This window comes from Stegastes partitus, unplaced genomic scaffold, assembly GCF_000690725.1.
Source record: "Stegastes partitus isolate 25-593 unplaced genomic scaffold, Stegastes_partitus-1.0.2 Scaffold305, whole genome shotgun sequence".
In the NCBI taxonomy this organism is placed as follows: domain Eukaryota; kingdom Metazoa; phylum Chordata; class Actinopteri; family Pomacentridae; genus Stegastes; species Stegastes partitus.
Window position 1 is genome coordinate 342,378 of NW_007578036.1, and position 26,868 is coordinate 369,245.

A 26,868-nucleotide genomic window follows, 5' to 3' on the forward strand; every position below is an offset into this window, starting at 1 on the left:
CTTCCTCTCTGGTCCTATCAGGGCTGCGTAAATGCTCTGTCAGTCAGCATCAGGAAACTATTTCCCAATATTTAGCGGAGGGTTTTCCAACAGTGACCTATAAATCGACTCAGCAGAGTAGGTAAACAGCTACACAGCGGCTCACTTATTTTTCGAGTGACTCAGTCGACATTGAACATCAAAATCCCATATAATAACGCTGGAATAGAAAGCACAGAAAATGAAAACACACAAAATTGCAAGGTTTTTGAGATTGTCCTAATGCTACCTGAGTTTAGCGGTTTAAACGTTAATGCTACAATGTTAAAAGGAAAAAATAACTGGTAAACATTAATCAGAGGGCAGCCAGGAGCAATGTTCCCTCACAGACGGTGCTGATCTTCTGTTTGTATCATATAAATGAGTTCCGACCACATCACAAGTTAATAACAGATTGTCAATGTTTTGCAAAAGCTCTGTTTTGTTCCACAAAATCCAGACGACATAGATGGATCTGGAAATTTTGAAGGCTGCAAGATGCAGGAACTAATTTTGAGGCTTAGTAAACCAAAAGTACTTCCATTTTCATTCAATCAAAGCAGCTGGATTTCAAACATGTGACTGGTTGGTTGGGAAGACAGCCGAGCCTTTAAAAGCACGGCCAGTTGAACAGGGTGCTGCAGGGCAACAGTTATGAATGCAGTCTAGACTACCATTACTCACAATTCAATCAAACTGTACTTGATGCTTCTCCGAGCTCACTCCAATCAATCAATTTTCCATAAGCGAATTACGCTCCAGCAGGCCCTGAAGATCCTATAAATCATGCTGCTGTCGGTAGAAGATACACAGGTTGAGGGGTTCACAGATGTTCAGACATGGGGGCACGTGCACACGAGCCAAGAGTCCATAAACACAAGAGTCCATTTTGAGAGCTGAGAAGGTGTCTCAATGCCAAACATGCAAAAGTTGAATTAATTAAAGAACAGTTACATTTAGACTGGAAAAGGCTGCAAAGCTAAAGCACGCTCATGTTTAAATTAGATCAGCACAAGAGAGAGATGCTTTCTCCGATTCAGGCGCACATGTAACTTGAGGACCTGCCTGGAAAATAAATAAATAAATAAAAAAATCTGTAAAAGAAAAACTGAAAATCTGGCAGTAAGTGTGCCAAAAAAACATTTTCAAAAAACTGGAATATTGTAACGCAAATACAGTAAAACTGTAATTCTATGGTCACACAATTAATTAGTGTTTATAAAAATAATGTGCAGTTTTTCTTTTTTTTTTTTTCAGTTTTTTTACATTTAACCTGTAAATTAATTATTTTATTATTTGACAAGAAATTATCTGTAATTTTGTAAAACAGGAAAATTCTATAAAAAAACAAAAACAATGAAATAAAGTTATTTGCCATTTTCAGACCTTAACATGCATAGTTTTTTTCATTCAAATAACTGCAGATATCTGTAAAATAACCATATCTTTATTGATGCAAATATAGTTTTAAAATATAAAAAAGCGTGGTTTTATAGTCAAATATTGAAAAAAAAAAACAAAAAAAAGACGTTTGATGTAATTTTACCAGTTATTTTCTGTAATTTACCACATCGGCTCTCAGCATAAATCTAATCTGCACTATAACAAGCAAAAAATGTGTCACAGTTTTGTTGGTCCATAACACAAATTGTATTACTTCCACTAAAAAAAAGTTGTAGAACTACAACATGTTTTATTTTCCCTGGATCATTCTCGGGGTGGATCTCCTCGCCCACTAAAAGTAGAAAACAACCAGAGGCTTGTGTTTAACATTTGGTGTATTTTAACCCAAACTGTGATCTTTTCTTGAACCTAACTGAGGAGAATTGGTGCCAAAACTTAACAAAGTAGTTCTGCAGCCCAAACAACAATAACAAGCAACAGGAAATAGCTGAAAGTCGAGGCATACAACTGCAGATGAAAACAACATTAAACTTTGACTGCAAAAGGAACAAAATAATGGTCCCACATGGGGCTCAAACTTTATTTATGCAGTCTCCTCTGCAGCCTCCGTATGCAGACTTTGTGACTCTTTTAATGTGTAAGGACAAAGAAACCTGAGAGCCATGCAACATATAACTTGCAAGTAAGCAAATAAGGAGGCGTGGATGCAGGTTAATAGAGAGGAAACTGTTAAAAAATGCAAACGTCTCACAATCTGTAAAGCCTTTATTGTGAAACATACATTTCTGTGCTGTGGACCAATGTAGAAATTATACATTGTGATGCTGTGAAACTGAATTTGGCTGTATGGTGTGATTTTACACAACAGCTTCCATTTTACAACTGGTTGATTAAACAAGAAACGCTACTAAAAAACATAAATTAGAGCCAAAATTCTAGCACAAATCTGCATGTCAAAATGATTTAGACAATGTGTACAAGTCAAACTGCGTCACAACCAAGAATGCACTTAAATCCCAGGTACAAATTCAAAGATGCATGGATCCGCTAAACGCATCCATATCACATGTTAATAACGTGTTATTATGGCATTGGTGACATACAGCCTCAAAGGTAGTAATTTGAGCATAAAGAACGCAAGTTGGTACTGCAGCAAAGGTAGGTATCATCACTCTGCGCAGGAAAATAACAGCTTAAACCTGATTCTGCTGCTGATTATTTTTAGGCGAGCTGAGGATTACTTCTGTTAGAAAAAGCCTGTCAGAAGGACTGCACGCAACAGGTCCAGCTTAGCTTCTTCTTATCGGAACATTTTTTTGTTATCGAGCAAGTGTTAACGATACCATCAACCGGCTTACAAGGTAGTTAAAGTTCTGTGTCATTTCGGCGTCTGAATCAAGCGTTCGCGGTAGCAGCTAATGTTCTGCAACCAGCTGTAGGAGCTCACACCACCTGGTGACACACTCCAACGTAAACGGCTTCCTTGTTTTCAAAGGTAGGAACCAGAGCGGCTGAGTCAGAACCTCTAGAGCTAAAACATAGAGTTTATAAAGGGGCAACATTTTTTTACTTGAAACCCAGTTATTCTAATCATTTGTCTGAAGGAGAGTTTTTATATAGTAATGATGGAGTAACTGACTAATTGTTGAAACTCGGGGACATAATTCACTGTTTGCCAGTTTTTTGCGTTCTGTTTGCAAAAACAGCATTCAGTATTATTCAGTAAGTGAAATAATTTTATACATTGGCTTAAAATAACTTGTGTGACACTTCTAAGTAATGAGCGAGCAGGAAAAGAAACGCATGTTAAATTGGGACCAAACCATGTTGCCTTAAGCTACCAAACACAATACATGCTGCTGTATGGCTTCCATATGCTTTCATATTTATAAATACAAAAGCAGCCTGTGTATAATGGTAATTATTCACAGGTCTTTTTCATATTTACTTGCGACTCGTCTTGTTGTGCACAATATCTCCTTTTCTGACATTCGCAAATTGCTCCTTCTCAGAGACGATAAATAACGTTCCCTAAATATTGTGCACTTAATTTAATTTTGGAATTTGCATTTACTTGTACAACATATATGGTCTGCATGAATAATTCATGGCGTTGCTTGAAAGTCCTGCACCATTTACTGCTGCATTACAAATGTGGGCTCAGGTGCCAAGCGCCATCTTCAATATTAGCCGATGCACTAGTTGACATTCATGCGGGCCGCTGCTAAACCAAGGGCACAGGGCTTTAAATCACTGTCAGGGCCCGACATGGACCCGCACACACAACTTCTGGCTCGACTCTGTTGGTTTGGAGCAACGGCAGATGATCCCGGCTTAAGTTAGACAAATAACTCCCCTCCACTCCCTCGTGCCCCCTCAGTCTGCTCCCGGCTGCTTTTGTCAATATCCGGTTCTTCTGTTCCTACTTCTCAGCCCGTCCCTCCATTCTGCTCAGCTCTTGTCTCTCTTTGTCCTTCTCGACTCCCCACTTCATCCGAGTGCTGTCGCTTGGATTGAGGAGTATTGCTTTGAATGATGTGATTGTGTCGACAAATTATCGATATCAGCGTGGCAGGCACAACTCTTTTTCTGCTGTTTGGTGAAAGAGGATTCATGCTCCCATTTCACCTGAGTGGCGTAGCCTCTGACACTGCAATCTGCAACCCTACTTAACTGTATATTATCTAAAAAAAACAACAACCAGAAAACGCAGTGCCATTCAAAATGATTTAGACAAAGAGCCGACCTGCCCACCAGATTGACCACTGCTGCCCATCAGCTGCAGTCCCTCCGCCGCTCCATATCAGGCCGACACACACACACACCAGCACTGAAACACTAACGTGTCAGCGTAATGAAATTAGACAGCGTAGTTAGTGACGCTGCATTGTCCTTGTTCATTTGTGGCACCATTCCCACCCCACACGGCCTGTTCACCCCTTCCAGAGCTGAGGGACCAGGATATTGCTAATCGCTCACAATAGAGGGATTAGCAGGCGGGGACAATGGGGGTCTAAATGTCAGAGCCCAGCACCTGCCTAAAGCCCCCTCTGTCGGACACCAGTCAATGGGCAGGAGGCAGCGGGCAAACTGCAAAATGTTGCTTGTTGATAAGTGCATTGAAAGGGGGTGGAGCTAGCGGGCCTCTGGAGAGCAGCATGAACACAGAATCAGGTTCAGTCAGGCTGGTTTCTAATTTAGACGTGAAACCAAGGCTTATCTCTTCTCACTTCACTCATTGATCCTTTGTTGATTTATACAGGGTGACTCTTTGGAATAGGACAGGCATTAATAGGCTAAAGTAAGGCCTTAGTTTAAAACCCTGCTAACATCCAACATCTCAAAGTGAAACCTCAATCAAATGCAAGATGAACAACTGCGTGGTTCCTGAAGTTTCCAGTAGAATCATACCAATGTGAGAACAACATTGCACATAATCTTACAAAACTCTAAGACTTTGCCCAAACACTGTAAAACTATTCAACACTACCCAACCGATATGTAGTTCAAACGATATTATCGGCCTATGTTGGTTTATCACAGATAATACGTTGATACGTTGCCCGATATGTGCCTTCTTTATTTCAAGAACATGATGCAGAAAAAGATCCTTGGGAGTATTTAGAAACGGTTTCATCACATAGTTCATCCAGCAGAACAGCTCATTGCCTGCAGCACATGTAGCAGAGCAGACGGTGCTGAAGAGGCGAGCGACGTCTACACGATAAGTCGTGAACTAGTTGTGTACACAGGAGGTTCAAAAACAGGATTAGTGGAGTGCGAGGAAGGATGCTGCTGGAGTTGAAGTTACACTTTAACTTCTGACACTAAGCAGAGGAATGCTTGACTCCCGGTGCCCATAACGATGATGAATATTGTTTTGCCTACCAACGCATCAACCCGAGTTGCATGATTTATAGTTATATTTATGGATGTCTTTTGTAGCCTGGTATAAGTTGACTCACCTTGATTAAGAAAATAACTGCATTTGTATACATTTTCTTTTGTTTTCTTTCAAAGTCATCAACCTAAACATCCTCTGCATACCTCTGCACTTAGTCTGAAGTCAATGAAACTGCTATGAAAGAAAACAATGTGAATGTGAAACACAAGAGGAAGGAAAAGAAGAGTAAGTTGTCCTGCAGGTTAAGTCGGTGATTTTGCAAGTTGTACAACTGGAGCAATTCAACTCAACCGTATACATTCAAACTGGAAACCAGTTTTGAAGAATGTTAATGTAATGGAAAGCCTCATTCTACAAATTGACAGAATTGGTTCCTTGGTTTATGACATATGAAACTCTGGAAGTCTGAGTCTTGTTTTTGCATTGGTACACTATAGTTTTAAGGTGGAACTGTTCAGCTGTGGTGTTAACTGCTTATTTTGCTACAGATTTGTCTCCTAAGATAAAAAAAAAAACAAAAAAACAAAAACATATTAGCAAGGTGAAAAATTTGATTTTCATATTAACTTAAAGTCGACCTGTCAAAAGATTACAAACTCATTAAGAGCAAATACACTGGGACTAGATTCAAAAGGGAATCGTGGTCAGTTTGATGCAAAGCAAAGAGACCAGTGGATAATTAAACCTGGAAAAAAAAACGTAGAGAACCGATACGGCGCCAAATAGAGAGAAAATCAACACAGACGGCAGCTTGATCCCCCAGCAATTAACAGGCCGACAGTGCGTGCCATTTTTCTTGCTTTTCACAGTTACACATTTTTCTGCTGTAATGATTAGATGAAACCTGTGATCACAGCTGATAGGGAGTCAGCTTGCATCGACAACAGGACCCTACCCAACCTGACTGCACTGACTATAACGAGGGTCCAGCCCCACCTTATGTTCCTCAAACACCAGGAAACCAATGGACTAGTGAGAACCTCCATTAGCAGCACGGGGGATCGAAATATGAATTTTATCCTGGTGTTCTGCTCGAAATTTCAAGGATTTACATTGTTTAAACCATCATTGTGCTCAGCGTGTGTCATGGCCTGAGTCCTGCATTCAAGTATGTTAAGTGTGTAAGTGCATATTATATCTGATAAGAATGCAACAAGAGAGGTCACAGAGATGTCAGAGCTATTTATTTGTCCTCAATGCTGCTTCCATGCTTTGTATGGTGTCCTGGTTTGTAAAAGTTTATGCAAAGAGCCCCAATAAAATAACACCTTCATGAACTGAAAATAATTACAACGCTCAATGTCACAATTGAAGTGAAAGGACAAAAGGAAGAAGAGGCTGCCACAAGGTTTTATTTAGAAGTGACTTTCTCTCGTTTTCCTTCAGATGCTGCTCTATTAATTTGTGGCCCAAACTCCAACCTCACAAAACACAATATCACAAGTCCAATATAATTGGCAAGGCGCCGGATTTTAGCAAAAAAAAAAATCTTGCTCAGTGTCACTGGTATAAAAATCATTGTCTCATAATAGCAGACTCTCGGGAGAAAGCTAGCATTCTTTAGCGGCTGCCTGTTTTCAAAGCAAGGGCAAAAGGATTGCAGAAATATTGAATTTAGTGTTTTTCATGCTTGCAGCAAAGGATGAAGACTTAACTTTCAAAGATGCTGTTTCTGTTTCTCTCTCTCCTCATTCTCCTGCATACATTTTTTTTATTTTTTTTGAAAGGCGACCAGAATTGGCCTTGGCACGCGGCGGTAATTGCCTCACCAGTGCCATCCAAGCCACTCCGAATCCATCCTGCTTGCTGCTTCACTTAGGTTGCAACTGCCTCTTCCTGCTCGGTAACGCTCGCCTTAATCTTATCAGAGTACGCTGCTTTCAGCCAGACGCCCTCGCCGCCTGCTCTCGCCTCATGATCAATGGAGATCACTTTGGTTGGGGAAAAATGGAAAACGCCACCAAACTCTGTCATCAAGTGAAGGTGATACAAAGAGGAAGGATCTTTTTGTCAACGTTCTGGGATCGCCGCATCAGAGCAGAAACGCACGACGTTTTCAGTTCATCGCCGTTCGCCTACAGTGTCCCAATCATACGGCAAATTAGCTCGGTTTAAATATGAAGAGCATTCCAAGTTGGAAGCTGTGCCATGTCCACAGGGTGTCAGCGCTATTAATAACATAAAGCAGCTAACTTAAAGCTCGAAGCTGTGTGCATCCACTAAATAAATTCCACAGAAAAGACATAATGTGACACTGGCTTCATGAACCTGGAACTAATGCATAACAAACAAAACTAGTGTAAAAGATAAATTAGACCAGCAGCTGGTTATAGTAGCCCTCGTTACAGCACATACTGAAAGAGTTATGAATAATATTAACATCACAGTGACTCATTACCAGGCCCATCTTGCTTTTCTGCATCAGTTATAGACGTAAAATTTGGTATTTAACAGTTTTTTTTACACCCTGAACCCCAAAACCAAGAGGTTGAAAGGTATGTTAGGAATCTTTTTTTTTTTTTTTTTAACTGCTAAAATTACAGCATTTATCATTCAGTTAAAAAAAAAAAAGCAACTGGACTTTTCTCTTGAAACGTGAAGCTCAAGAAACCTAAAAGAGTGTCTTGCAGCTTTTTGTGCTGAAGTTCATACGATCACCATGACCTGGAATACTGAAAATCTACACATATACATCATTTATCAGAACTAAAAAAAACTGTAAAAAGAGAAAAAAATAGTCATATTTTCAATTTTCCTCCAGTCAGTCAGTGAACTTATCATGTGTGACTTGGGGATATTAACCAAATCTAAGTCATTTTGTTGTACAAGTCTTTTTGAAAAATTTACCAAAAATAATCAGTTTGCTTTAGCCAAATTCTGTGTGAAAACAAAAACTTCTGCACTTCTTGATGCAATGGTGAAGCTATAAGGACGTCTGGCAAACACTCGCATGACAAAAATTCCAGGAAGCATTCGGCTAAACTGTAGGCTGTGTTTGAACAGTTAGCGCTGATAGGAAATGGGAGGCAAGGACGGAAATACATTAAAACTGTAAGTAATAAAATATGTAGAGTGTGTACAATCACCATTTATCCAGTGTTGGTAACACATGTGGGCACTTGGGAAAATGTTGACCTGACTGGTATAAATAACTTGCACCATGATTATTCATACAAGTCATGTCAAGACATCTTTCCGTGGACCATCCTTAAGAACTGCTGCGATCTAAACGAGTTTATTCCTCAGAATTCAACTGTCAACTGTAATATTTTCCTACAATGTAAGTGAACTTAAACTAGCGTTCTGTAAGATTTTAATTATTCAGTCGGTGCAGAACCTTAACGAGGAAAGTCTTGTTCCAAAACATGCTCACAGGCCACGTGGCCCATTAAACGCGACTGAGAGGATCAACTTGTTGCCCTCACGTTCCTGCCCCTCCGCTCACGTCCACAAGAACATTATTACCTCATGAAATTCATGAATTCATATAAATGAATTCATTAAGTGATAAAGGGAGCATATTAGGATGCCCACCTCCGATGACCCCGGCACTACTTGAACTATTTTATCCGACATCGTTGTAATAACAATTTGGAGGGCAGGGCACCGAATGCTTAACAAATGCAGCCGGAGCCGCCATTAATATTCCTGTCACACAAAAAAATAAGTTTCTTGTTAAAGACCTTGCAGCCACAGAGTCATGTTTTATTTTTTTTTTTTCCCCCCAACTCCAAGCATCTTTTCGCAAAAGTACTGTTCAGCACAATAACACACAGAAATAAATTAAATGTCAGACCACCCCAAACACAGCCGCCTCACGCTTGTAAAACCTATTGTGTATGTGCAGGGGGAGAAAAAAAATGTCTCATAGCATTAAGTCTGTGTAGAGCAGGTCAGGCAAAGATCTGACCCATTTTACATTTTGTAACAAATAATAATCACTGAATGCGCTTTGGCACGGGGGGAAAAAACTGACAAGAGTTTGATTTAAAGTGAGCTTCTTTGTTATATTTCAGGGTACGGTGCACGTCATTGACACTCATCACTTTTTAATTATCCGCAGACCTTAAGCGAAGCCGACACCTTCATAATAAGCCCATGTGTCCTGGGAGCTCATTTGACACAGCGATAATGTGTTCGGATAATATGATTAGCTGTCTAAACAGTCAGCTGTCTATCAATCACGGACACTTACATCACCGCGTCCTACTGGGAATGTTTGGAGAGGGAAAAAAAAAAAAAAGCATGTGTATGTAAATTGTCATTGCAGCATCTATTAATGAGTTCAATACCCACGTGAATAAAGCAAAGTTTGAACCGGGATTAAAACAGGTGACTAACCTTCAAGAGTCAAACGAACGCTCGAGCTGCGAGGAGGAGAAACCCCTCTGAGGACGTGCAATTTAAATATTCACACAACAAGAGAAGCAGAGGATCGACTTGTATCTGCACATCACAAAATACCAGAGAAAAAAAAAAAAGATGGAGCAAAGGATTGTGGGGAGAGAGAAAAAAAAAACAAAGTCAACAAAACAAAACAAACTGCAAAACAAGAGCATCCCCTCTTTCTATTCCAAGCAAAACTATGCTGCTGATCACCCACTTTCCATGTAAAGGAGGCAACCTATCAAGGGCCCCCAAGCATTTGTCTGCAAAACTGACGTGGCTGACAGAGAGAAGGAGGGAGACGGGGGAGACGAGGGGAAGAGAGGCTGACTGATGGCTTGTGTGGGCCCCCCCACTGTCTCCTCGCATGTACTTAGGAGCTGCCAAACCTTGTGTGATATTAATGTCATCTGCCTTTTGTAATTTGACTTGGGAGTTCAAATCTTGTCTCGGCTTTGCCTCTCTCATGTCTGCAGGGTCTTACATCTCCCACAAAGAAAAAAGAAGAGAGAGGCTTGTTCAAGCAGATGTCAGATGCACCTCACTTCCTACTATAAACTGGGATGAGTCTGCTTCTTGCAAGGGGAGAGCAAGAAGAGAGAGAGAGAGAGAGAAAAGAAAGAAGGTCATTTGGCAGTGCTCTCGGCATTTTACAGCAATATTTCTTGCGTATGAAGTGGTAAATGAGAGCCTTAACTCACAGATGGCACGCACTTTGGTGAGAACCATAAAGCGACTGCTTCCTCTGAGGGATTTGTTTGTGTCAAGCACCTGATACACGTCCAGGATGTCTTTGATAAATCCTGACAGCGGCCATCAAACACAAAGTAATCATGCATGATAGTAAGTTAGCTGTGGGAGCAAACATGCCAACCAGCTAGAGGTCATTTATCTTGGAAGAGAACAATAGGCAGTGCAGCATGTTGAAAACACTGTTTTTGGCTGTTAGTAGAGAAAACACTTTCTACTGATACGTCAACATCTGACATGAGCTTAGTACAGATATACTGATGAGCCACAACATTAAAACCTGCAGAATAACGTGCAGGTTCCTCTGGTTCCACCCAACACACAATGTGAAAGAAAACACTATTTGTAAAAATACAGGTTTTTGATGTATTTACAGTTTTGGCCTGTTTTTTGTTCACTTATTTGTTCATGCTTAACACATGAACAAACACTTTCTTGAAAGTTTTTTAATTTAACAAAAAATTAAAATAACGCCATTTTAAAATTCCTATTATACATTATTATTAGCATTTTTGTCCTTTTAAACAACAGCAAATATGTCTAAAATAACATTTTTTGCTGATTTAAATTTAAAAATAGGGTAAGTTTATTGTCAAATGCAGTAAAAAAAAAAAGAAAGAAAGAAAGAAAGAAAGAAAGAAAGAAAGAAAGAAAGAAAAAAAATGTTAAATTAATACTTTTTGTGTGATTTTATTAGTTATTGTAAGTATTTTGACAAAACAGGGAAAATAATGTAAAATGACAGAGAATAGTTCTTAAGAATGGTAGGTAGAAACTATAAAACAAAATGTTCTACAGATTGCTACAGCATCTATAACTACAGGTGCCGTTACCATGACTACAAGCATGTTTGGTTTGTCTCCCGATGGCTCCATCCATCAACAACACGACAAGGCTCTAACAGCCTTCCTGCCTGTTGTTTTGCAGCTGACCCCGACCTCTGACCTCTGTGTGCCGGAAGCATCTGTTGAAAACTGTTCACAATCAATAACGCCTCATGTTACGTGCTTTAAGAGGGTCCATATATGTGCTGTGCGTCTCCATCTCCTCTTCAATCAGCCGGCTCAACCTCAACACTTGAGCCAGTTCGCTGATGACACAAGAGGTCCGGCAGTCTGCTCTTTACGCTGCATTTCCACATTCTGATTCATGTTTTGGCACTCCTCAAATGAGACAGTCTGCCCACACAAAGGCTTAAGAACATCAAAAGAGCCCAACTTCCGCCCTCAGATGAATATCTTGGGCCATGAGGTGGTGGTGGCGAGGGGGGGGGGGGGGGGGTCTTAACAAAAAGAAGCCCGACACAGCAAATAACACAAAGGCAGATGAGCCAGAAGCCAATGAACGAGATTTCAAATTATGCAGAGAGAGTCTGTGTGGAGGCGAGCTGGTGTTCAGACCGCAGAGATTGAGAATGAAGAGGAGCTTCACTGAACGCCAGTGGATTGGATTTCTGAACATACCGAGACCGACTATCAATTTTAGACCGAATAATCAATACGAAATATGACCTCGGTGTCACTACTTTGAGCTCTTCCTGCAGTGGAAACTACAATCTGCTGTTTGTTGTTGGAGCAGCAGCTAATAAAGACTTCAAAATTAATCTTACCCAGAATACAAAAAAAAAAGCCTCATATAAATATACAGAAGGGAACTTGTTTTCAGCTGTGAGAAGCAGAATTTTTTTTTTCTTCTCGTAGCTTGTGGTCAAAAACAGATCAAGGGCATCCTGATGGGAATTAAACAGAAGCAGAGCAACAGTTCGTCCAATTATAAATTAAAATGAGGTTTATCATTTAATATTTGTAATATACACAACATCCAGGTTCGACCTTTTATATCCTGATCAAGTCTCATGTCCTTGGCTTAAATCCTAAGAACAACGTTTCATTTCCTTGATAGATATAAAAAAAAAAAACACTTCTAACTCAGTTTTTGCTGAACACGAGCCAATTAAGGAATTTCATTTTTTATTTTATTTTTTTATCTTCTTGACCTTAAGTCTTGAGGTGACTAACATAAAATGATTTAGATGTAATATCTTGACCTTTTGAAAGGCATTCATACAAAGGTCAGACTTTACTGGGCAAATATACTCATTAATGAAAAGGTTTTGTGGAACTGACCCAAACTTGACATATTTCTTGAAAATAAAAGGGCAAATAATCTCCTCCGTTTCATCTGTGTATTTAAAGGAGATGCTCGCGTCTAAAAGTTACAGTAACTTGTTTTATTGGAAGCAACATGTTTGAAAACCAGGAACTTATGAATGGACAGTATTTATAAAGAAGAAGCTAAAAACAAAAAGCGTGTTTGTGTCTTTGTGCTGCTGCTGCTGCTGCCTTTATTTACATATTTACAGCTGAGTAAATATGTTTTTCCTGCTGGTGGGACGTATACAGTAGCTAGTTCTGCAGTTGCTTCATCTGCAATTTCTACTTTTTGGTGTCACTTTAATGCAGTTCCTTACATACACTTCTGTAGGCAGTTTGTAGGCGTCACTATACAGTAAACTGCATCAGAAAAATAAAAATAAATCAGTTCCAGTGATGAGATGCACTGAAATATTGATAACTTGTGCACTTAACATGGCCCTTATAGACAGTCAAGTCTCAAGAGCACCGTGGTTACACAATGCGGCTTGTTGTTGAAAGAAAGTGCATCACCAAGTCATTGCACATTTATAGGCCTTTTCTCAACATGCTACGTGAATGACCAGCATCACAGACAGAAATACAAATGAAAGACATTTATTCATAGTTACAGCAACGGTAACTAATATTTGGCAGGTTCTCTCAAAATGCTCCAACAAAACAAGACTTGTGGTAGGTTTTGGTTTTATCAGAAGGCCTCGTACTGCTTCGTTTTTGGCTCCGGTCACATTTCAACTCACTGTGGGATCATTTTTAACTGCAAAACAAAGTCATGCACCTCTATGGAAACAGAACCACCACGGCTAGAAGGGGCGAGATCCCAAAATGTCCTATATGTAGTATGATACAGCTAATATTTGATATATGTATGTGTGTGTGTGTGTGTGTGTGTGTGTGTGTGTGTATCTATATGTGTATGATGTATGTAGTTGTTGTTGTTTTTTTTTAAGGATATCGCTCCTGTCAAGGCCTCGCAGCAAGAAGGTTGCCGGTTCGCGTCCCGGTGGGGGCACCGGAATCTTTCTGCGTGGAGTTTGCATGTTCTCCCCGTGCAGCGTGGGTTCTCTCCGGGTTCTCCGGCTTCCTCCCACACAGTCCAAAAACATGTTGAGGTTAATTGGTGATTCTAAATTGTCTGTAGGTGTGAATGTGAGTGTGCTTGGTTGTCTGTCTCTAAGTGTAGCCCTGTGATAGGTGACCTGTCCAGGGTGTCCCCTGCCTTCGCCCTAAGTCGGCTGGGATAGGCTCCAGCCCCCCCGCGACCCTAGTGAGGATTAAGTGGTGTATAGAAAATGGATGGATGGATGGCTCCTGTCAAGCCTGATGGCATGATTTGTGATTCAGAAGATTAAATGAAAAACAGAAAGTTCACAAGGTACCAATGCATATCAGTGAAAGTGACAGCCAATGTAATATTACATCATCACCTATGCGTGCATACCTGATCTGATGCAAACTGTAAGAAAGTTAGCAAATACTGAGACTATTAAGAAAGCAATTAAAATGTAAAGGGATGATGCACCTTACATACACTGTGCATTATGCCACAGTGTATAACAAGACAGTAGCTTCCCCTTACAAAAGGTGGAGCAATATATCAAAAAGTCACTTTTGCAAAATATCTGTCTCATCCTAACGACACTTAAAGCATAAAGTGGTGTTTAATAGTGTTTTTCCTCACATTTGTCAAACTCACATCATAAATATGCAATTCTGTGCAACAAATTACAGTCAGATGTTTTATTAATTAAGTAGTCATTTGTCTTCTTGTATAATAATCTGTCATATTTTGAACAGCTGCCTTCATGGGGGAAAAGTGACGTACATTTCGCAAAACAATTTTTTTCATCAAGTTGCAGTAACTGACTAATGATGGGTTTGTGAAGTTAATAACAGGAAATATGTGTCTATTTTGACATGTTTTTGACAGGAAACATGCGGAGACAGAGTGGTATTACGTGCAACAGATTATGGCTAATTAGACTAATTAGAAGAGGATTTTATTTTTAAAAAGTGTTTTTTTGTGTGTGTGTGTGTTCTTGTATTTCTAACAACAGAAACATATGATGTGTCTGGAAAATGTAAAAGTGACGACAGATGTCTACTTCATGGAACATATGAAATATAGCCCCATAAAAAAACAGTACACCATCAGTAGGTTTTATTTTTAGGTGCCTTAAATGGACCGAGGAAGACTGAAGAGTACGACTGGAGGTGAAGGGGGACAAAGCGCTGGTCCCTAATGGCGCTCATGTAGTATTTAAAGGAGGGGAGAGCAGGACCCTGGAGCCCCCAGGGGCCCGGCTGCAGGGTAAACACTCTGCAGGTAATGGCACTGCAACAACTGAATGACTTCAGTATCATTGCTGCTCTCCACTGAAGCATCGGCGTACAGGATAATGGCAGGGACAGCTGCTGCAAAGCTGTCATATCAATGACACGACTGATGCCAGCACAGGAGGAGAACCGGCTCTCCAAACAACATTCCTTGTGCTCTGAATACACCTGAGCTGCTGTTTATTTTATAATTTCTCTCTCTCTTTTTTTTTTTTTTTTTTTTTGTATTGATTGGAGGAAAAGCAGTTTACCTCAGGTACTCTTTCATCTTATTTGTGGAAAATTGTGGCGTAAAATTAGCATCTATACAGTGGCGTTAATGGTGCTCATGAATTGCACTGATGGCATCGAGGGGCGGATAAGTTGTAGGCTTTCCTAGAAAATGAAAATAAATAAGTCAACAGAACAAATGTTGTTTTGATGAACTTAAAGTGACTTACATGCAGTCGCGTCTTCGTCTAAGCTCTTATTTCGCATGACAAGACTTTGCTGACTTTCTCAAGAACCAGTGACATTTTAAAAGCCTTGCCCCCATGTTGGTTGCACTCATTGTACACGAAAGGAAAAAAAAAAAACAAGCACAAACACAAACCTTTTCTCGGTATAGATGGTTCAGGATCCGTTATGTGCTTCTCCGTCCTTAACCAGAGACTCGCAGCTTTAAGGTTCAAAGCGTTGCAGCGAAATTTAAGATGTCTTATCTGCTAATTTAATGCAGTCAGGCCAAGAGTTAATGCCAGTTTTCTGAGTCGTGACCAAGATGTGACCGTCAGATGTCTCATGACAAGACACTGGCAGAATCTGTAGATCTCAAATGGATGTTCAAAGATGGAATTTAAGGTTTATGATAATAAACCTCAAACGGTGATGTCTAAAATAGCTTCACAGCCTAGAAATACCCAAAAAAACATACAGTTTAATACAACTATGAGCAGCAATTAGAACCCAGAAAGTGACAAAATGTGGTACATTAAGATTGAAAAAGATCTCAAATCCACAAAACTGGTAAACTGATAAAGGAAATATTACAAATTTCCAAATGTACCACTTGGGGCCTGACATCTCATGACCTTAAAGCAAGCTGGTGCTGAGAGTTGGTGCCTCTGGAATTCAGACATTATAACAGCTGGAATTACAGCCTGATCATCCTGTTTATCTCTTGGAGAAGCTCAGTCAGACACCATCGAACTTGCAAAACGTTTCGGTGCTGGATCATGATCGGCTCAATAAACTGACGCCTGATGAAGGTCGAGCACCAAAACTTTGCGCTAATAAATGTTTCTTTGCAAGTTAGACAGGATTATGCAGGAGTGTGATTGACATTCTTTGATATTGCCATCCCTTTATTATGCACCTGCCCCATAACATAGATGTGCCTAAAGAGTTCCTTTGGTCTTATGGATGATGACATTACATTGATTTACATGATGACAGCTAAGATCAAAACAACAATGTCAACATCATAGCAAAATATCACTTGTCTCAACAGTTTGTGCAACATCAGTTTCCATATCACGTGTAACTTTTCATTTCATGTGCGATATGTAATGTGCAATATTTCACTGTCATGTATAACATTTTGATTAAATGTGCTTCACTTACATGTACGACACTGTCAATGTAATGGACAACATTTCATTTTTATCTCATTTTTCAGGCGCAATATTTTATTATCATGTGTGATGTTATTTATGACCTCAGTATTATTGTCAGCATTACTTTTAACTGTTCTATTCCAGCCATGTTTGATCTTAATGATGTTATTTCAGTCTTGTTTTGTACTTACATCTTATTGCTTTTCTACTTTTTCGGCACTGCATTTCTTATGTTAGATCATTTTGTGGGTTTTTCTGTGCAATATCTGGCACGAGGGTTAATAAAGTCTTATCTGATCTGATCTTAATATCAACAATCTATTGTCTCAAATGTTTGTAGAGATATTGAAAGCTGTAAAGATGGTGTGTGGAACAGAAAGTACTTACTCCGTGATGTTTGAAAGACTGGATAGAGTTTAATAAAATATTTAAGGCTGAGCTTATATTTCTGTTCAGCATAAAAAACAATACACGGCTTTAAACGTTTGCTGAACTGGATGAAAATCTCCCTGACAAACAATATTCAAACTGGTCATATTCCACCTCCTAATGTACTTGATTGCATTACACTGTACAGGCTTTTATGGGGTCCACCTACTATGCATGTAATGTAATCGCTCTCTCTCTCTACATATATATATGTTGAGCTTTTCCTTCTCAGCATTACGTCTGCAAATTAGACAACTTCACCTCAGTCGACCTGCCTGCACAAATGTGTTGGAGTCCAGTTTGGAGTCCAGCATTTTGTTTTCAGCTGGCCCTGGTCAGCACTGAGCGCTTTAGTCAAAAGGGCAGCATCATTTTTCCTTCCTCACTGTCCATAAAAATCATGAGACACTAACTTCCTTCACTTGTCCAGCGTGTTCAATAAAACCCTCCTCTGTATATATCTCCGACAGCGGACACATCCGGTGGTTCTGTGCAGCAGGGTGGTCGGTTTTCTCCGGCTTTATTTACCAGATGTTTCGATTACGCGCTATTTTGATATGCGTATCTTATAAAAAAAAAAAAAGGTTAATTCACTGTTCTTATCTGAGAATTTACTACATTTTGTTTCGCCCCTTACATCTACTGGTACAATCTCAACAACAGGCATTTTCTTATCTAAAATGAAACCAAAAAAAACCCCCCCAAAAAAACAAGTATGATTATGCAGGATCCTGCGACGCTATTTGCATTTGAATGTGTCCAAATCTGACTCTTCTGTTATACAATGCAGGAAGATAATAGACACTGAAACGGCTGCATTAATCTCCTTTAGAAAACCGTAAACAATTTTTTTTAGAAGGCGTCGAATAAATAGCAGTGGCTTGTGTGATTTTGCATCCCTCCTTTGAGTACACAGCAGCTCCCGTGATTGAGAGAAACAAAGGCATCATATTGTAAAGTCTGCGGCATTATACGCTTCTTTTCTGACATAATAAAATAATAAATTCTCCATTATTGCTTCTTGTTTGTTTGTTTTTCTTTTCTCAGTCGCTCTGTGGACCTATTTGGAGCATAAAGCATCGATGAGGCCGGCGGTGACCCGGTGATGCTCGGGGCCATGAAGCAGTTGTGTCATAGCAAGAAAGCGGCATAAACCCAGCTCCATATTCAGTACTCAATATCTGCTCTTCAACATCAATGTTTGTCTTTTATGTTGTTTGTTACTGCAGATTAACTCTGCTTTCTTCTCTGGCAACTGAAAGCAGCTGTATGGATGCCGGTGGGCTCGGCCTTCGGCTGCGTGCGGTTTCAAGGTAGACGGCTAATCAAGATGAGTGTTTGGACGCTATGAGATGAACCGAGGGGGAGGAGGAGGCACAGACAACACACTCTGTATCTGAGGGAGGAGAGGATGCATGCTTTCTAAAGAGTCACTCCTTCATGTTTTTCTTAGTATTACAGATTTTTCTCTTCGTTTGCTTTGCAGTAGATGATCTCCGCCCAGTAGCAGGTCTGAGCTTTGTTCCAGAAACTCTGTTAAAGGAAAGAGATTCAAGTCGCCCAGTGTCACATTTCAGAGTGAATATTTCAATGCGTTTTTTTTTTTTTTAATGATTAAAAGTATGACACAATAGAGGAATGAAGCACCTCTTGTGAAGCATTTTTACTGTTGAATGCTGTCAGTGGAAGTCAAGTACAGATTTTAACTTTAGAGATTTAATTTAACTTCTCACTGCTACAACAATAAGTTCTAAAAATTGCTGGCAGATTTGAAAGACTTTTTACATTTTTTTATTTATTAATCCAAAACTAGACTTTTTGCTACAGTAAAAACACAGAGAATTGGCAGATTTTTTAGGGTTCTGATGGTTCTTGGACTTATAATGTGTGAAAAACAACTAAATCCAACCTAAAAATCGGAATATTTCATCAAAATCCCTATATTCTATTTATTAGTGCAACCATGAAGGCATTAGTGACTTGGCTGCGACATGTTGCAAATTTAGCGATTATTTGGATGAACTGGGTTGAACTACAGGCGGTTTTTTAGCAGATGGGCGACAAGTATGAAAACAAATTAAAAATTGAAATAATAAAATATCTTTAGTATGTAGAGCCTCCATTTTTGAAGTATTTGTAACACCTGAATGAACTGAAAACATGTCATACATGTTGATTTCAGGTTTTTCCTATTTTTGTAAAAAAATAAATCAATTAAATGTATCTTTCTTTTTTCTTTATTATTATTTATGGCATCATAAATGTGTCATACTGCATCGAAGACTTGAAGTTTTCTTTACTTCTAGCTATGGTTGTGCTGTTTCCATAGAGGAACAGGTCTTTATAATGCAGTAAAAGTGAGTAAAAATGTGACAGAAGAAAAAAAAATACCTAGAAACAGCTTGGGTTAAGAGGGTTAGGTAGAAAAAGTTTAAATAGCAACTTAACACTGAATCTACCTAAACTTTATCAAGCATACAGTCACTGTGTTGCACCAAAAATCGTATTTTGTACTTTATGCTCTCAAAGTACATAACAAAACTATTCAACAACAATGGCTGAGGTTCAATCGTTTAACAAAAATAAAAAAAAAAAAAAAAAAAAAGTTTCCCTGCTCTTGATAGAAAGTATATCACAAGGTCAAGGAGACACATGAAGGAGAATTTATGAGGACACAAGAAAAGACAACGCGAAAGAATCGGACTACTTTTACACTTGGCTACGTAGTTATGCAGCGGCGGACGTCGTGTTGACGTCGGTCTGCCGTTGATAGCGCCTCACTTTGAATGTTGCTGCTGCAAGGAAGCGTGGGACGACATTATCTCCTTTCCTTTTGTAAAGGATAGACCAGTGTATCCTACGCTAGGCAGATAAGGAAGCAAGCAGTGAAGCAGCGTTCCTGAGCATTTAAAGAAGTCCACTTGCTCTTATCGTGGCTGCCACTCAAGCACCCTTTCAGACATCTTAGACGCGACGCTGTCGGCTTCATCAATCTGCTAAAGTGACAGCATTCTGTCGCTCAGACGTAGGTCACTTTTATGTTAATGTTCCTCACGGCTTCATTCATGCCACAGTGATGAGAAGAGCCACAGTGTTTGACATGTAGGCGAGACTGGACAGTACATGAAGTGATGTATCAGAACAAAAGACCAAATCTAAACTAGCAGCAGCTTATAAAACTGTCCAATAACAGACTGCTAATTTCTCTACTTGGGCAGCAGTAAAATAAAAATATCACAACAGCAGTGACAGAGTTCAGGAGTCAACCAGAGGATGACCGTAACGTAACCTCTGATTTAACTGCAGCCGATTAACTGCAATGAATTACACAGTGTGACCTGCTGTTAGATCCTGATCCATACTGTCTCTATGTCAGGGATAACTCATAACTGTAAGGAAGTGATGAAGTTATTGCTGTTTCTATGCTGTAGATATTTAATAAACTTAGAGGAAAGACTTTCTAAACAGCCGGAAGCAACTTGTTACGTCTATTAGCCTCATGAACCTGTTAGAGTCTCCATCACAGTAAAGCTTCATTGTTGTTCAAATTTCTGCCTGTAATAGATGTAAAATTGTGGGACAAAGGGTTTCTGTTGTTGTTGTTGTTGCTTCCTTTGATGCTTTTAAGCCAATTTTGGTACTGAAATGCAGTATGAGCTCTGACCAAATGAGACTGATGTCACAACTTTAACCCTTTTCAGGCCTTTTGGGACCTTTTGGACCCCATGCCATTTGGTCTAGGTGACAGGTACTGGTTTTTGTTCTGTTTTGTTTTGTTTTGTTTTGTTTTGTTTTTAAATATAAAAGAAGGACTTTTGTCATGCATTTGGAAACAAAATTATGTCAACTTATCAGAAAATGTATTTAACATAGTATAAAAGTCTATAAAGAATAATAACAAATATGGTCCAATGGACCCCGAAAGACCTTATACATATGGCAACATGAAAGTCCTGAATAGGGTTAATGTGAAAGTGAGCAGACTTGGAGCTATCGCATTTGGATGCTTGAAACTTACAAAAAGCTAGAAACCTTACTAAACAAAATGATTATTCAACTCAGGTGTCCTCAGTGTGGAGAGTTTTGCAAAGAGCATTACCTGTAGTAGTTTACAGCACTGAATTAAACATTCAAGTCAAACTTACATGCTGTTTATCATTCAGACATCCTGTTTGGGAAGGTGTAGGGTTTAATGCTTTTTTTTTTTTTTTTTTTTAAATATGTGAGTAGAACAACCTAAACAGAGAGTTAAGTTTGTCTTTAACTGTCATGAAGTGTATGTTTCACTTCCACCTGCTAAACACATCAATTTCAGTCGACGTTACTGACAGCATGCCGTCTTTTAATCATCAAATCTAGTTGTCACAAACAAAATTAAGGTGTCAAACAGAATAAACAAGACCTAAAAACTATCACTTAAGCTTTAGACCCACACAGAAAATCTGAAAAAGAGATCAGAATCCTGATTATTGTTATTATCACTGACAGGACCACACATGCACTATTACCGACACTGCTTTTAGTGTCTTCGTTGGTCCTTCCTGCAGCAGCGCCAAGAAACCAACTTCCGTCTCCATACTACAAAAGACGGTGCATCCTTTTGAAATTTCTATTCATATTTGACATCTTTTTTTTCATCCCTGCCTCCACAATGGTTAGAGCAGATCACCAGAGGGCCTCGATCAGGGTTTTGAGGTTTCAAATGATAGGAAAAAAAAAAGTCATCACAGTCCTTCTACCTGATAAGACTTTAAAAAAAAAAAAGACTTTCTTTATGCAGTGAGTTCTATGGGCTCCAGGACTCCTTCATACACTAATTATTGTGCTCTGTGAGAGAACTAACATCTTTTTTTTTTTTTTCTTTTTGGTTAGAAAGCCAGAATGTGCGTTAATCTATGAAGGGATATATTGCCAAATTAAGTGAAGGCATGTTTTTGTTATTTTAATGGATGTTTTTAAAGATATATTGCTTATTATTTGCCTTTATTCTTTTATAGAGTGAGGCACTCAGAGTATAAACTGATCAGAAATTCATTTTCCAACAAGTAAAAAACTTTTTTTTTTTTCTTGAAGCTCTGTGTGGGAAGAATATTGGAGAGGTTTTTTTTTTTTTTTTGAGTGGTTGCATCATCCTCTATTTCACCCACCTGAACCGAAAAACATATTCCCCTGCTGATGTGATTCTGTCTCATAGCCTCATCTTTCACTGTATCAGCGACTTCTTTACAGGCTGGGGAGTAAAATGCGCAGACTTGTTTTGTGGTATAAACAGAACGACTGAGAACTGTTAGATTTACAAGGCAAATTTACAGTCTTTGCTGTTTTTCGAAGGCCGCGCCAAGGTTTTTAGCTTTAATGGAATATTTCACCGTCTGCACTGAAGTCGCTGTGAACTCTGGTGAAGCTGCTTCGGTTCAAGTCAGTGCATTTATGGTATGATTGTATGAGCTGTGTGTCGTTACATGTGCACTTAAGAAAAATACAAGAAGTATTTCCATAAAAGGGCACTTAACAGGATAATGAGTTATTTTTGCAGGTTTTTTTTTCTTTTTTTGCTGGTTTGTTATTTTAATAAATCCGGGCGAAGTGAAATAATCTTGATAGCACCAATGAATTATTCACAAAAGGTTTTTTCATTACCAGCTGCCCAACTTTTAAAGGCTGATTTAAAGTAGACACAAAAAAAAAAAAAAAGCTCCAGTAACATAGCTGGAAGCTCTACTGGCTCATCTGTCATTGATATTTTGGACCTGGTGATGACTTTACTACGTATTTTCAGATATTTACTGTTACATACGCTTTGCAGTGCTGAGTCCGAATCACGTGACTCCAGCGGCAGAAAAAGCCAGTCGAGTCTTTTTTTTCTAAATCGACTCCACATATAGTGCAATTTGCATCTCATTAACCCTTTCACTATTTCATCACGGTGGCATCAAGCCAGCTTACAGGGCGCAGTCCGAGCCATCAGGAGCAATTTGGTGTTCAGTGACCTGCTCAATTACAACCTGGACGCCTTATTTCACCTGCCTCAGCCACCTCTCTAACTGTCACACCACCGTGTACACCTATTCTATTACAGGTTCAAGTCACAAATTCAAACCTGGCATTAACCCTATGAGGCCCTAAAATTCGCCGGCTAGTTGAAAAGGGTATTTCATCTTAAGACGAAAGAAGATTGAAAGAAATTGCCAAGATTACACCATTTATCAGAGCCAGAAACTGTAAAAGGAGAAATAACTTCGTTTAAGGTCCTTGGACCACTCACCTGTGATGAGCTGTTCAACTGAAAAATGAATCCGATCTGAACTTAAAATTGGGATATTTCTTTTAATCATTTTGTTCCATGCCAATATCTAGATCAAGATTATCTCTATTATCATTCAAGCTGTACATCAAATGATGCAAAGTAGGAGGAAGTTTCAAAGCATCTGAATCACAATAATAATAAAAAAAAAAGGCAAAACAGGCAATCAAATTATTGAGTAAAAACATGATTAAAATGCAATAAATAACTAAATAAGACAACAACAAATGTCTCACTTTTTGGTGCAATTGTGAAGCCATTAGAGGCCGAAATCTTTCTGATAGAAAATCAGGAACTATTTTTCTGAACTGGGCTGAACTGCAGCCAGTGTTTACACAGAGCAGAGAGGAGACAAGTATGAAAACTAATTACTAATTTAAGTAGTAAAATATCAATGATTTTTAGGGTTTCCAACTTTTTCAGGTTTAGTAGCACATGTAGGCACTTAATTGAAATGTTGGATATGCTGACTTAAGTTTTTTTTTCTCTTTTTGTAGAAAAAAATAATAAAAGAAATTCAAATTAGGAACAGGAAGTAGGAGGAGCTACAGGAGGAGGGCTGTATATTTGAAAATTCTAGCCTTTTCTAGATTTCTACCTACAGCGCTTATATCAAAAGAACACGTTTTACTTATTAGTAAGTAAAATATAAGTAAGTATGCAATATTGTTGTGATGTATTATAATATTTAGATATAACTGCTGATGCATTAAGATGTGAGCAGGATTTTATTGCTGTAGCTGGATTTAACTGTGTCATATATTATGGAGTTTAATCTATAACAGCACAAAAGTTCAGAGCTCATTTCATGCTTTTTACACATGAAATTCTAATCTGTAAAGTATCTGTAGTTGTTAAATCAATGTAGTGAAGTAAAAACAACAAAAAAAGAGATAAAGTCGCTTACTTTTAAAAAAGTACTTGGTAGTTTTTTTTTTTTACGCTACCTGGTTTTAATCTGGCCCACAGCTCAATGCAGCTCTCCGTCACTTTCACCTCATTCTGTTTGTTGTTGGTCATTTTGTTGATTTCTAATTGATGCAATGAAAAATTATACGAGCATTACTAGTAGAGGTGCAACGAATTAATGACAAAAAATCGAGACTCAGGGACGTCATCATGTGTGCTGACTCAACATGTTCTGACGTGAGCTCACCGGAGTTAAGTGAGTCACAACCTGATGTGATTCGCTGTCCGATGTGATTATGTGGACCCTATTCTCACAGTCTGGGAACATATGGACAAAGTTCACCGCTGAGCTCAGCACAGGGCCACCGGAGGAGCACTGGATGCACCGAAAATAACAACCACGGTTTCTTTTAGCGTACTGCAGGCCGAAGCATTGGCTTAACGGCCGCCCGGCTATGCGTCAGTGAAGAGCAGCCGGCGAGCAGCTCGTCCTTGATAAGTTATCACAGGAAGTATAGGAGCTTGCCTTAACGCTGGCGTCAGTCTGTTGCTCATGCTGGCCGCTGTCAGTACAGACATTTGGCCACAGTGGTGTTCTGGACACAAGACCATGAAAACATCCAAGTTTTTACAGGCCCTGTCTGCCCCCTCTGTCAGTCAGAGTGGACAGCAGCAGCGAAGCACTGGCTGCTGGGTTTAACAACTTTTAGCTCAATATAATAAAGTTTGGAATGAGAAACTACAATGTTGTAGCAACAACTCACAAAACCTAGGGTACAAAACAAGAGTACACAACGAGCATCTTAAGGGCCAATTCATGCACCGATGTTGACTGTGGAATTTCATTCATACTACAGTAGATATACAGCATCAGTCCACTATTTAACACAGAAAAACACACAGAGATCTCATCGGTGTTTCTGCGACTTTGCAATGTTTTATAGGATATAGCAGTCAGTAACAGCACTGCCATTGTTGACTTGACTTCTGGAGAATTTGAAACTTCCTTCAGTGTTTGGGCACCGATGTCGATGAAAAGCAAACTTTCTCCAACAAACACCTCAATTACAGCTGTTTTAACAATAAACTATAAACAAATCGAACTGAACGCTGCCAAATTGTTCATCATCTGTTCAATCAAAATAGCCATTAGCCGCAACCGTAATCACAAGAAACTAACTGTGGTTCTCTGCAAAGTCAAATCAAGTTTGTCTGAAGTTTAAAACTAAGCTGATATCAGTATAGCAGATGTATGACAATCGAGATAATAGAAGAGAATTAGTTTGTGTCATGTACTATATAATTATATAATGGATGCTGTTAAACTGCTGCTTGTTTCGTATGACAACAACAAGCTGCGAATTTTTATTAGATCCACATCAAGGTGATGCTTGGAATTGCTTGTAAATATAATTAATTTCTATAAAGGAAGTGAAGTGAAGGAGTAAAAAAACTTCTTCCATCGCTACTTAAACTTTTCGAGGCAATAATTGAAATACTTTTTTTTTTCCCCGCGTGTCATGTATAGATATTTATAGACTGAAAACGTAATAGTTGAAAATGTCAGCGTGCCTCAAAGCCAATGAGTTTCTCCTTGTAGAGTCGAATGAGGAGAGGAAATAAAAAATGGGAAGATAGGGAGATGGTTATCCAGCCTATGGGATCCCTGCTTGAGCAATCAGTTTGTTTAGCTCGAGCTCGCTATTGTGCAATATGGCTTCTGCAGGAGGAGATGAGATGTATAATGTGAAAATCCACCAGAGGATAATCCCGTATCAGCGTCGGCAGCCATCTATGGATTCTGTACTCTGCAGAGAGTGGCACGGTTTGATGCACTCCTTCGCACTCTCGAAAAATTCACTCACATTTTCATTTAACACACACACACACACACGCGCGCACAACCCATCAATCCAAGGGAATTTACACAACTGAAGGCTGCGCGAGTCAAAGCCCGACACGTGCTGCATGAACAATGCCGAGGAAATTGGCAAGATTCTCATTTCTGCTCTCAAACACGGACGCGACAAAAGGAAGCCTTACAGTGCGCGTTGTCTGTCAATGCGCCGCTGTTCGGTGTAGGAGGCTCATTGTACAGCAGCTCATTTAACTACGTAGGCTTAATTACAGTGACACGCTGAATGCATTGCAATTACGGACAGAACTAGGTGTACTTTTATTGGAAAGTGGTTCTTCTTTTTATTTGATCACAGACTGGGTAATCTAGAACATTAGGCTGTAATTGAATCAGTGGAGAATGCACAAGGCCTGTATAACTTTATTATATCTTATCTAGCCTCATCTCCACTCACCGGGTTCTCTATTTGTTACCATTTACCAGCAATTGTTATCTGATAATGAAGACTGCTCAAGCAATATGATACCCAGCGAGCACATGCTCAGCTACAGAATACCTGCACCATCATGGCAACCTAAGAGCAATTGTAATGCATTCGAGGTAGCGTGTCTGCACCTAACAAAATAAAAACAAAAATAGCTATTTGAAAAGCCTTCAGTCAATGTGTGTACAGAGCACAGGAGGTAGCTGCTTATCTGTCATTTATCTGGTGATCATTTTCCAGGAAGACCTTTTAGGGTGGAATGATTTTTTGTGTAAACATGATGAAAGTTATCTGCAGCAGACTCTGCATCAGTGTGAGATGAGTGGAGTTTTTGAAA